Source organism: Perna viridis, chromosome 6 (assembly GCF_037379345.1).
Source record: "Perna viridis isolate PV_CMFRI_1.1 ecotype Kerala chromosome 6, ASM3737934v1, whole genome shotgun sequence".
NCBI classification, from domain to species: domain Eukaryota; kingdom Metazoa; phylum Mollusca; class Bivalvia; order Mytilida; family Mytilidae; genus Perna; species Perna viridis.
Genome location: NC_142450.1, coordinates 38,577,491 through 38,587,953, shown reverse-complemented (window position 1 = coordinate 38,587,953; position 10,463 = coordinate 38,577,491). Strand labels below are relative to the sequence as shown.

The 10,463-nt window shown below is 31.4% G+C and overlaps 1 protein-coding gene across 6 annotated transcripts in view; it reads left to right on the top strand.

Moving 5' to 3' along the window:
* Positions 1-985: 985 nt before the first annotated feature.
* The window catches only part of LOC148614866 (organic cation transporter protein-like), a 30,433-nt gene continuing 20,955 nt past the window's right edge, over positions 986-10,463 (top strand). For 2 of the 6 annotated variants that reach the window (XM_088589332.1, XM_088589337.1), the window contains exon 1: positions 4,232-4,378. The gene's annotated coding sequence lies outside the window, so the exon portion shown is untranslated. Of the gene's footprint in view, positions 1,055-2,456; positions 2,521-2,581; positions 2,676-4,231; positions 4,379-10,463 lie in introns of those variants that run through there. The other 4 variants (XM_088589330.1, XM_088589333.1, XM_088589339.1 and 1 more) reach the window with 4 other exon arrangements.

Genomic DNA, 10,463 nt, shown 5'->3' with positions numbered 1-10,463 from the left:
AAACCATAATTTAGGGTTAAATAGATGCTCTACTGTAAATATTGTTTTATCACCACTCTTATAAGAAACATTTCCACTTTTTACATGAAAGTACAGGTGTAAGAATGACACATTGTTTTAGGGTTCCGTTTTACTGACACCTTTTAAATATTCCACTTAGATTGGTTCCCAAACTGGTCTTGAGAGTGTTATGAGTTTCAGGTGCCTATACGGGATTCTCTTTTTGGTGCCGTCTTTTCTGAATCAATGTTCTATGAGCTTTGATCGTTGGTGTTTGTAATTTGTACAGTATTTTATTAGTTATTACTCTGGCTTAGGCATTTTCTAATCACAACAATAATTAATAAATACAGAGGCATCTTTTGTTCCCTTTTTCAATTCACTTATCATACTGACTAGAAGTCATTACGATGTGGTGAATGAATATCGCATTTATAATTAAATCACCTGGACCGGATATCCAAGAGCTATCGTCTTCAATTTCCACCAGTCGTCATCTGTTGTTCTCGTTTGTTGTTATTGTCTGTCATTTGTATTTTTTAGAAAAAAAACTTCTGTGAAACTGCTCAGTGGATCATTACCAAATTTAGTCACCAACTTTTTAAGTATCTTCTTTTAAAAATTGGGGCAATAATGTGGACCAAGCCTATAAAAAGACCACAGTTGCTATTTTGAGACTTCAGGGATCAAGTCACTAATTTATGTACATACCAGGGAAAATGGAAATAAATGTGACCTTCCTTCCTCCGCTTTAAGAGCTCTGCTCTCCTTTTTCGAGTTATTGCTCTTCGAAGCTAAAAAGGACGACTTTTGTGGTATTTATGTTGACAAACGTAATAGATAGATGGCTTTCGACTGCTAGGATAATCCTTCAGTTATTAAAATTATTCCTATGACTGGGGATACCAATGTTCTTATAAGGTCCAAGTTGTACGAAGACGTCTTATTATTGTTCTTGACTTTTGTTTATTTTGATTTGTTTTAGCTAAATACATGGAAAAACATGGTAGACAGAAAGAACTTATCAATCAATCAATGATATAATCTTTGCAAGGTAAGACCTGCAAAATGTCTTGAATTACAAGTTAAATACCGACCGATTTTTAGAGTAATTGCCATTGAAAGGCCAGAAATGAATTTTTATATGTTTTATTTTAGCTTACTACTTGAATCTCAATAGATGAAAATTTTTAAACATCGGCAACAAAATACAAAAGCGTAACCATTTGGATTATTTAAATACGTCAAAGTCAAAAAACATGGTCTAAACGTGAACACATGAAACAAATACGATCTACAAATACAATGTAGAAAACCGAATTACATAGATTACACATAAAATGAAGAAAAAGTAAACAGGACGTGAAACAAACAAAAAAAATAAGCAGTACCATTATGGACTCTCACAAAACACCTGGACTGACATCAAGTGCTTCGGAAGGATAAGCATGTCCTGCTCTACTGATCTTTTGATCATTTTGACAAAATGGATGATAGATTCTAGGTTGAATGGCGGCTTTTATTTAAACTATTTCCTTCAAAATTTATTTTAGTTCCACTAATCACTTCCGGGTAAAATGGCCACCCTTACGTTGTACTAAAACACACTGAACCTAGATCTGTGCATTGCTAGTTTATTATTTGTCTGTACTCTGGTCAAAAGTAGTCTTTACTATAAAAAGGATATATGAATATTATTACATGTGTGAGTAATTCGCCTTCATGCTGCCAGGTTCTACGATCATTGTACCATTAGTATAATAAATTTGAACAGACTTATTTTCAAGCTTCGCGATGGTATGCAACTTAAAGATGTCATTTGTCCTTGGAAATCATGCAAAGTAATTTAAAATGTTAGAATATAGTTAGTAAGACCCTAGCAAGTCCCACAGTGATCTGCCACGCGATGGGACAGGTCTGAGCTTTTGAATATCTGTGGACTAGTTCGTACTTTTAAGAAATTCATCTTTGAAATTCCAATCTTTGGATTTTCCCATTAAACCCTTTTTAAATTCATCTTTACATCATAATGTTGAGGTCTATATGTTTTGTATTTAGAATGTAACTTTATATTGATTTTCTTTTGTTGTTGTTGTTGTGTTATAAGGACATCTTTTTGTCCTCGTCTGTCATGTATGAAATGATGAGAAATGGGGGGGGGTTATGTTGCATTAGATCTAATGTTTCTATAATTTTATTATGTATATAAAATAAACGCATAATTGCTTAGTTTGAAACAGGTTTTGTAATTTTTTTTTTTTTGACTTTTTTTATCTACTCAATAGTTAGTTTGATTTAAAAATTCAAATTGAGCAAAATTATTTACAAGGAAGTGACAAGAAATGCTCTCATCCTATCGTTCAATATCGTACTGTCTACACATCGTAGTCATGACTATTGACTAAAACGATGACAACTTAAAACCAGTTTTAGCCAGTTATTCGTAAAGCAATTAAACAACTCTATTTATATTGACATCCTGTTTAAAAACCTTTCTTATTTCGAATTGATTTTACTAAGGTAAGCAATATCGGATAAACTCGTTATAAATAATCTGCACTTGATAATTCCTGGTCACAATTATTGGCATTTTTAATGTTAAATGTTCATGAAAAAATCGAAAATAATAAGATGTTTGAAGACTTGGAATGTAGCCTCAACCTTCAGTGTTTAAGGTATTTTTAAGTTTGTAATATATTTTTATACATAAATATAAATAAATAAAATACCGGTATGGTGTGATCCGGAATCAGGCAGGACTGACTACTTTGTGAATGCCATCGGGGATCTTTTGTCCACCAGCATTGGCATCGAACCAGTGGTTATGATATACAAATATACTAATCATATTTATATTGAAAATTTCAATATGTCTTAATGAATGCAATAGTGGACTATTAAAAGATGAACTAGACAACACAACAGAAACAAGAAACCGACACTTTTTTTCTATTTCTATATATCCCTAGGGTATTCACAAACCCAGGAGCCAGTCTTTGTTTTCGTTATAACATCGTGTTTCACTGAAAATGTCAACATTTGAAATCATAAACTGACCTTATATACTTTTGATGTTTCTTCTTTGAAAAAAAAATGTGATGTCCCTTCTCTCTCAGCTTGGTCTGCTGAGTGCCTTACTAAGGCGTTCTCTAAGCTGCTAACTTCCATTTCATAACTGTAAAACTGTATTGCTGTACTTGTTTAACAGAATCAATTACGAAATGAGGATTTTCTGTAGAACTATATCAAAATCCTTATTCAAATGCAGATCACCGTGGGACATTCCCTTTCGAGAATAAAGAAACCAGTTCAAGTTACCTGCAAATATTGCAAAATGGTCAACGATATTCTTCATTCATAAATCAATGACATGTTTTCCGATTACATTGAAATGTTTTAACAAAGCATCGAGGCCTTTATTCAGTTGGAATCAAATGTTTTCACTGATCTATTTCTTTCTTCAAATAAAGATGACCTTTTAGCTGAAACCGATTAAAAAGAAAATATGACTTTGTTGAAGTAAATTGAGGACAAAGCTTAACCACCTACACGATTAAACTTAACTCTGTATCTTTGTTTCTCTTCTTCTGTTTAAACATTCAATTAGCTCCAACGGATGCAGCTTTTTATTTATTACTTTATACGTTATTCGCGACCATTTCTTATTTTCATTGATATTTTGCACCTTAACTAAAGTTTTGTAGATAAGCGTTAATAGCAATAGGTTTTTCTAAGAATACACTCATTATATTAAAAGTAATCATTTACATTTGCATCTCGAATGCAGTCCAATCAATTCTTCATATGTTGAAGTTTTTCATTTCAAAATTGTCAAATATGATTAAGACATTAATTCGTTGTTTAATAATGAATGAATTATAATAATAATTTAACATTCATAAAAACTACAGCAAATGTTTAAATATTCATCTTTTTATATAATTGTAGTCACTTATCTGCCCTACCAGAATTCCAAATAATTTTCATGTGTAAAAAAAGATCATTTTTCATTTTAACCGAACTAGGGACCGAATCATTTATATAATTATAGCGTAATGTGAAAACAGTTCTAAAGTACTAAAAGCACTCATTACTTTTTTTAACTTTACAACCACAAATTGGAAATCCGTTTCGCAAGTGGTTTATACCGCACTACCGCTATTTGAATAACAAACTACAACACAATTTTTTACTCTTCATAAAACGTAGGTAAACATTCTATAATTTATAAACTTGTAACACATGTTATTATATGTAAAAAAAACTTGTGAGACACTGTATAAAGTGAGAAAGTAGTTCAATGGCCTTATAAAGGGAATTCCAAAAGATTCATATGTTATTAAACTTGGATATAAACAGTGCCGGATTGAAAGCAAAGGTAAGACTCTGAACTGAAAGATATGTATGCAAAGCAGCCAAGCACTTTCTTTATTAAAACAAGTTTAGTTTTAAAATGCAGAAGAATAAAAGAAATGTAACCATACTCTATTAGACTTATATGCATACATCTTTCTGGGTGGTCTCAATCCACCACACACTGGAGATGAATTCACTGAATTTTGTATTTCAAATGGTTTCAAATACTACAGATATGCTTTTATAATGTCAATATTTGTTTATAGTTTTTTTGACAAAATCATGTATTTGTTTTGTTTTTTTTTTTTTTTTTGAAGATATGTGTTTTGGCGTGTAATTACTTTACAAAACTTTAAAATTATCTTTATTTACACATTTGTTTATTATGTGCCTACTATTGATATTTTCAAGTCCAATGTTACTGACATAGTTTTGATCTGAAAATATCGACTTTTTTTTTATTAAAACCAAACGTCACATGTATTGTGGCGTAGCCGATAAAGGATAACGTCTGATTCCCAGGACTTTGACTAAAATAAGCCATTTACAGTATATATTGTGAACCGAATCTTTTTGTTTACTGATCTTCACCCTTTATCCATCATTAGTCATTAATCTAGAACAAAGTCTTCCCGTATTATCTAGTGGTTTCCATAGGTGGAATTACTTAATAATTAATGCAAAATATCTTACATGATTATCGGTCTATTTAAAGGTTATTTGTGTCACAGAGGAATGAAAACGCTGGCGTTTAGGGATCAGGTTTGGCTGTTTTGTTGCATAAAGTCATTCTTATGCAAACATAAGGCTTTAGATAAAAGATTTTTTTATAAATAACCAGTCCTCCTTGAAATAGGAAATATTGCAAAGCATATAGACATATATTCTACTTTTTCACAGAGACCTCGAAAAGGTCATTATGTATTTAAGTGCTCTTAACCAATCTTTTTCAGATTTACTTTCAATTCTCCAAATTTAACCGGGAATCCCACTCATTATACCTGTTAATATTGTGTTTCTTACAAAGTATGTACGTTGTTGTATGTCGCGGTCTTTGATTTCATTGATTAAACCAATCTATACATCCGATATTTAAACGTTGGATCGATAAAACTGTCCTTAAAACAGACCTACTGGCGTTTTACTAATTAGAACATTATAATTTTAGTGATAATATTTTACTTTGTTATTAACGGAATCAATTGTTTATTTAGGAGTGATGTATGCAGATGTTTTTTTAGATATTAGATAAATTGAGAAAGTAATCAAGGGAACAAAGGTTATAGCGGTAATCAAAAGAATGTAATCCAGGGACCAGACATGGAAACCAGACATACACAACAGAGCAATGTCTTTTAAATGTAGATTACATAAGGATAGCAATTTAAGTACAGCACAGAGACGGTTTACATACACAATGTAGCATACTGGAATCATGAATAAGTAAACGGACCCATCGAAACCTGCCGGACCGTCGGACCTGTCCGGTAAAATTGTCCCGGGTCCGGTAAATACACGTTGCTTGTCGGCCCGGGTGTCCGATGTTTTTTTCTTACGTTAAAGAAGATTTTCTCAAAACTGAAGTGGTTTTTGTGAATAATAAAACTAGAACGTTTTAATAATTACGTGAATTAGTCTACAGTCTAGCGAGATAGTCAATCAATTTGATTGTAAACAATATGTAACTTCCGGTTCATTCGCTACACGTCATTTCGTCCTTTGATATATCGTCCCTTCCGTTGTCTCGCTACTCGTTTACATGTGAAACATGCGGTCATTATATTGTCAAAATAATAATGAAAAAAATAATAAAGTATATTTCTTTTACATCGAAATTGATAAAGATTAATAATTGAACAATACTTTATTTCAAATTTAAAAAATCAACAATATATAATACAAAGAACTCAAAACAAAGTACACATGTTTCGTTTATGAAGACTCATCAGATACACTCTAGCCAAAATGAATAATGGTGACAAATTAACAAATTCAAGAGCCCATACCCAGTAGTTTTAAAATCAGCTTGATAATAAAATGTACTTGGAGATTCCCACCCCCCCCATCAAAAATGTTAGCGTGTCGATAAATTGTTCAGAGTTTTTTCGGTCAGACAAATTGTCGTTCGGTCAGACAAGTCATCACCTTGTGTCTGACCGAATGTCAGATGTGCTTAAAAAATTTCGATGGGTCTGAGTAAAGAATAAGTAAATCTATAAGATATGTTCACTAATCACATAATTAGATTAAAATATGGATTATTTATGCTTATTCATTGCTGAGAATCTTTCAAACAACATTCATGTGCATAGACATTTTCTTTTAAAGGTCAAGATATGTATGTACGTAAAGTATATTTATCTTAGTATTCTGGAAAACGACAGTAAACAATATTTTATAGTTACCACAAATGTGCGGTAATGTAAAAACAATCTACAGGTAAAAATCGACATATGATATAATTCATCATACATTTTATTCTAAGTTTTTAATTTCAACAAAGTTTTAGCCCAACGTTACCTGGGGTCTTTGCAAAATAACGTTGATATCATTCTTAAAGATATTCTTGTTCAGACCTGATATCAAAAGGAAGTAAGACAATCTTGTTTGTTGTTAATTTTAGACGACATCCCTCACATTAGTCAAACAGTCGTATCTTTTAATTGAATACCATTTAAGGTTTACTCAGATGTAGCCAACGTTGAAAAGTCTGTGAGTTATAATATTTTCAAATAAAGTATCAAACTTTTAGAAATACAAAATGCAGTTAACGTGTAACATAACTTTACAATTATAACAATATAATTTAATTTAAGAAGTAACAAGCTTTCTGATCGGATAACAGATTTTGTTCATCATCTCATAGACTAAATTTTGTAATGTGACTGTGACGTCAACAACCTTTAAAGCTGCATTAGCTGCCAACTTTGTTCAGTTTTGATTCTACTGAATTTTGCTGATAAAATGAAATAAGTTTGTAGTAATGCAATTGAAGCAATAAATGTCAATAATACCTACAGAATATTGTAAAAACAACGTGTTTTCAATCAAAGAAGATCGATAGCTCAGATTTTATTATTTTTCGCTTTTACTTCCGAAGATTGCCGACAGGACATTAAACCGGGTTAAAAATACTTTAACCTTGGTAAAAGAAAATAACAATAACGGATACATAGGTAAGCACATGTCTTGTTTACATTTCATTTCATCTATTTCGTGATCAGTTTTCAAATAAATAATGACAGTTACTGACCACATTTCTGCCACATTGTATCACAATACGTAAATTTCAAAAGGATTCTTGCATTATATTCGAATTTCTTTTACGGCTTGAGTCCGACGTTCTTCCTTACCATTGATTAACGCTTTTGCTTTGCAATCAGATTTGTTTTTTTTTTAAAAAGCGACCCTTACAGCACATGCGTGGATTAAGGTCACCAGAAGTCCCATGAATACGAATTTCTCTAGGTCGATTTTTGTCATGCAAGACGACCATAAATATATAGACGCCTATTTCATGTATTTAACACATTTTATTTGTGGATATTGAATGAAATTTTATAAGAAAAGTGCAATTAAGTATAATTAAAGCATATTTCAAAACAATTTTTTTCTACGAAAATGACAGCTAATGCAGCTTTAAGAATGATTAACTAGTTAAATTTTGATAATGAAATTGAATTATAAGGAAGTCTATTATATGTTTTCGGTGGGTCTATTTAAAATAACCTCGATGCCCGTTGTGCGTACTTGAAAATACGCAGATTATTTCTCCACAGACCGAAAAATATAACAGGCATTCCTTAAATAATGACAACTTTACATATAGGTATCGCAATTGTTCTGAATACCAAAACAAATAATGTGAATGGGAAACATGAAAAAATACTTTAAAAGATTTATTGGAATTACATTTGAAATAGAAAGAAAACAGTTATTTTTTTTTCAAAGTCCAGGATCGTTTATTGTTTTGTTTTGTTTTGTTTGTTTGTTTGTTTGTTTTTGTTTTTAGGGGTTGTTTTGTTGATGTTGTTGTTTAGAACAACTCCTTAAAATAAATTCGGTTTCAAATTCTAGTCGATTTCCTTAGAATCATAATTACTGGTCGGTGCTTCATTTTCATATTCGAGACAACTAATCAAGCTGGTAAGCCATTTCCAGATGGCCAGCTTTCTAGATTTCTGCAAATTATCATTTTTGCAGTTGTTGTCTGTTAATGATGATGTTGTTGTTTGTGGTTGTTGGTTGATTTTAAGTTTTTATTTATAGTGAAGTTCGATATGATCTGCGTATGTTGTTTCATTTTATTGTTGCCGGCGATTTTTCCTGGCGATTGTACTTGGGGTATTGCTACTTTTTACAATTCTTTAACGCAACCTTTTCATCGCTATATTGAATTATTCCTCTTAGTACCATAATACGGGAATTCTGTGAGTGTCAAATCTTACGATGAAATCAATGAAGAAGGGTTTTTAAGTACGGAGAGTAGGCTTTTATTTTGGAACATAAATGTCTCCAAATCGTTCTGTCGGAAGTGACGTATTTTGGAAATGACATATGCAGTTAGAAAGTGATTGTTTGAACTTTTATCAGAGACGATCAGCGTATAGTATGGAGTCTCGATTAACTGCGTTGGTCGAGGCATCAGCGATATAACAAAACGCCGACTGTTATTTGAGGACTAATAGCTACTCCCCTCATAGGCACCGCCTAAAATCATATTGATTTAATCTTTCTATAATTCCACACAATGACATTTTCTGACAAAAATATACTTATTTATTGATATTCAACAAATTTATATAGCACTTCCGCTTATCACATACCTCACTACTTAAAAGGCAAATAACCCGCTATATGGTAAAATGTGGAATCGTAATTAAATGATATGCATATATTACACTTGTTACCCAAATAAGCTAACTTACATCTTTTATCGTAGCTAAAGTAAAATCAAACAAAATTGGTATTAAAACGCGATGGGTTTTGGAGGTTTCTACTCAATGATTTACGAACGTGAACAAGATACTCTTGACTTTGATTGTAAGTAAAATAGTTTGATTGTACATATATGAAATTTTCTAGTTATTGAACACATGGTTCTTCGTTCGATAAACAGGAATTTATTCAAAATGGATTCCTGTCCTTCAGAACATTGTACGTATTATGCAACACATGGATACGATACCTTTAATCTTAAAATGTTCTAAATTACATTCATGCCTACATATCAAATGAAGTTTCACCGTCAAATTAATTGACTATTTAAATCTTTGTCACACTTCATTCTTCCATGATAAGTGAAGTGAAACTATTCAAAAAGGACACAAATCGAACGAACTACAAACACTGGAGTACAGGTTCCTTGCCTACGACAGGCACATAACGTTGGTTTCTAAACATTACACGTCAGACCATGCATATCAGATTCAGGTTTGATGTTTACCCACAGTAAATGTCATTTTAATACTAATAGATTATTCAGGACAAATTTTTTTCAATGTAGTATTTTTGAAATTTAGTGGTATTTTGAATTTTACAAGATAGTCAATCAAGATAGAACATGTTTTTAAAAGATAATAATTAGTCCACCGAAAGTTGTGTTATCATTTATTCAGTTTTCATTATTTTATAAACTTTATTTTAAAAAAATCTCCAGTTGATATCATCTTTAACATTTAGTTGTAACTTTTTAAAAAGTAATTTTCTATAGACGCAGATGTGTCTCGAGCTCTGCTCGTATTCATATCAAATAAATTATAATAAATAATCAAATCATCAATACGTAATGGATTTGGACTTTTTCTACAGAGAAAATGTTGCTTCGTCCTTTTTATATTTTTCCATTCCATTGAAATAAGTGTCTAACAGTTCTGAATGTAGCATAATAGCAATAACCAAACTGGTAAACTCTGGGCAATAATCAAAAGGAATAGGCAATAGTGCGTATAGCATTTTGCAATATCGGAGTAAAAACCAGGAATTCGCGATCTTTTTTAAAAAAGATATTTGAAAAGTTTCGTTTGCATTGTTAGCTATACTGTGTACAATCAAGACTATAATAGCCGCTAAAATTTTCAGGTAAAAATTCAATGGATTATTTCGTA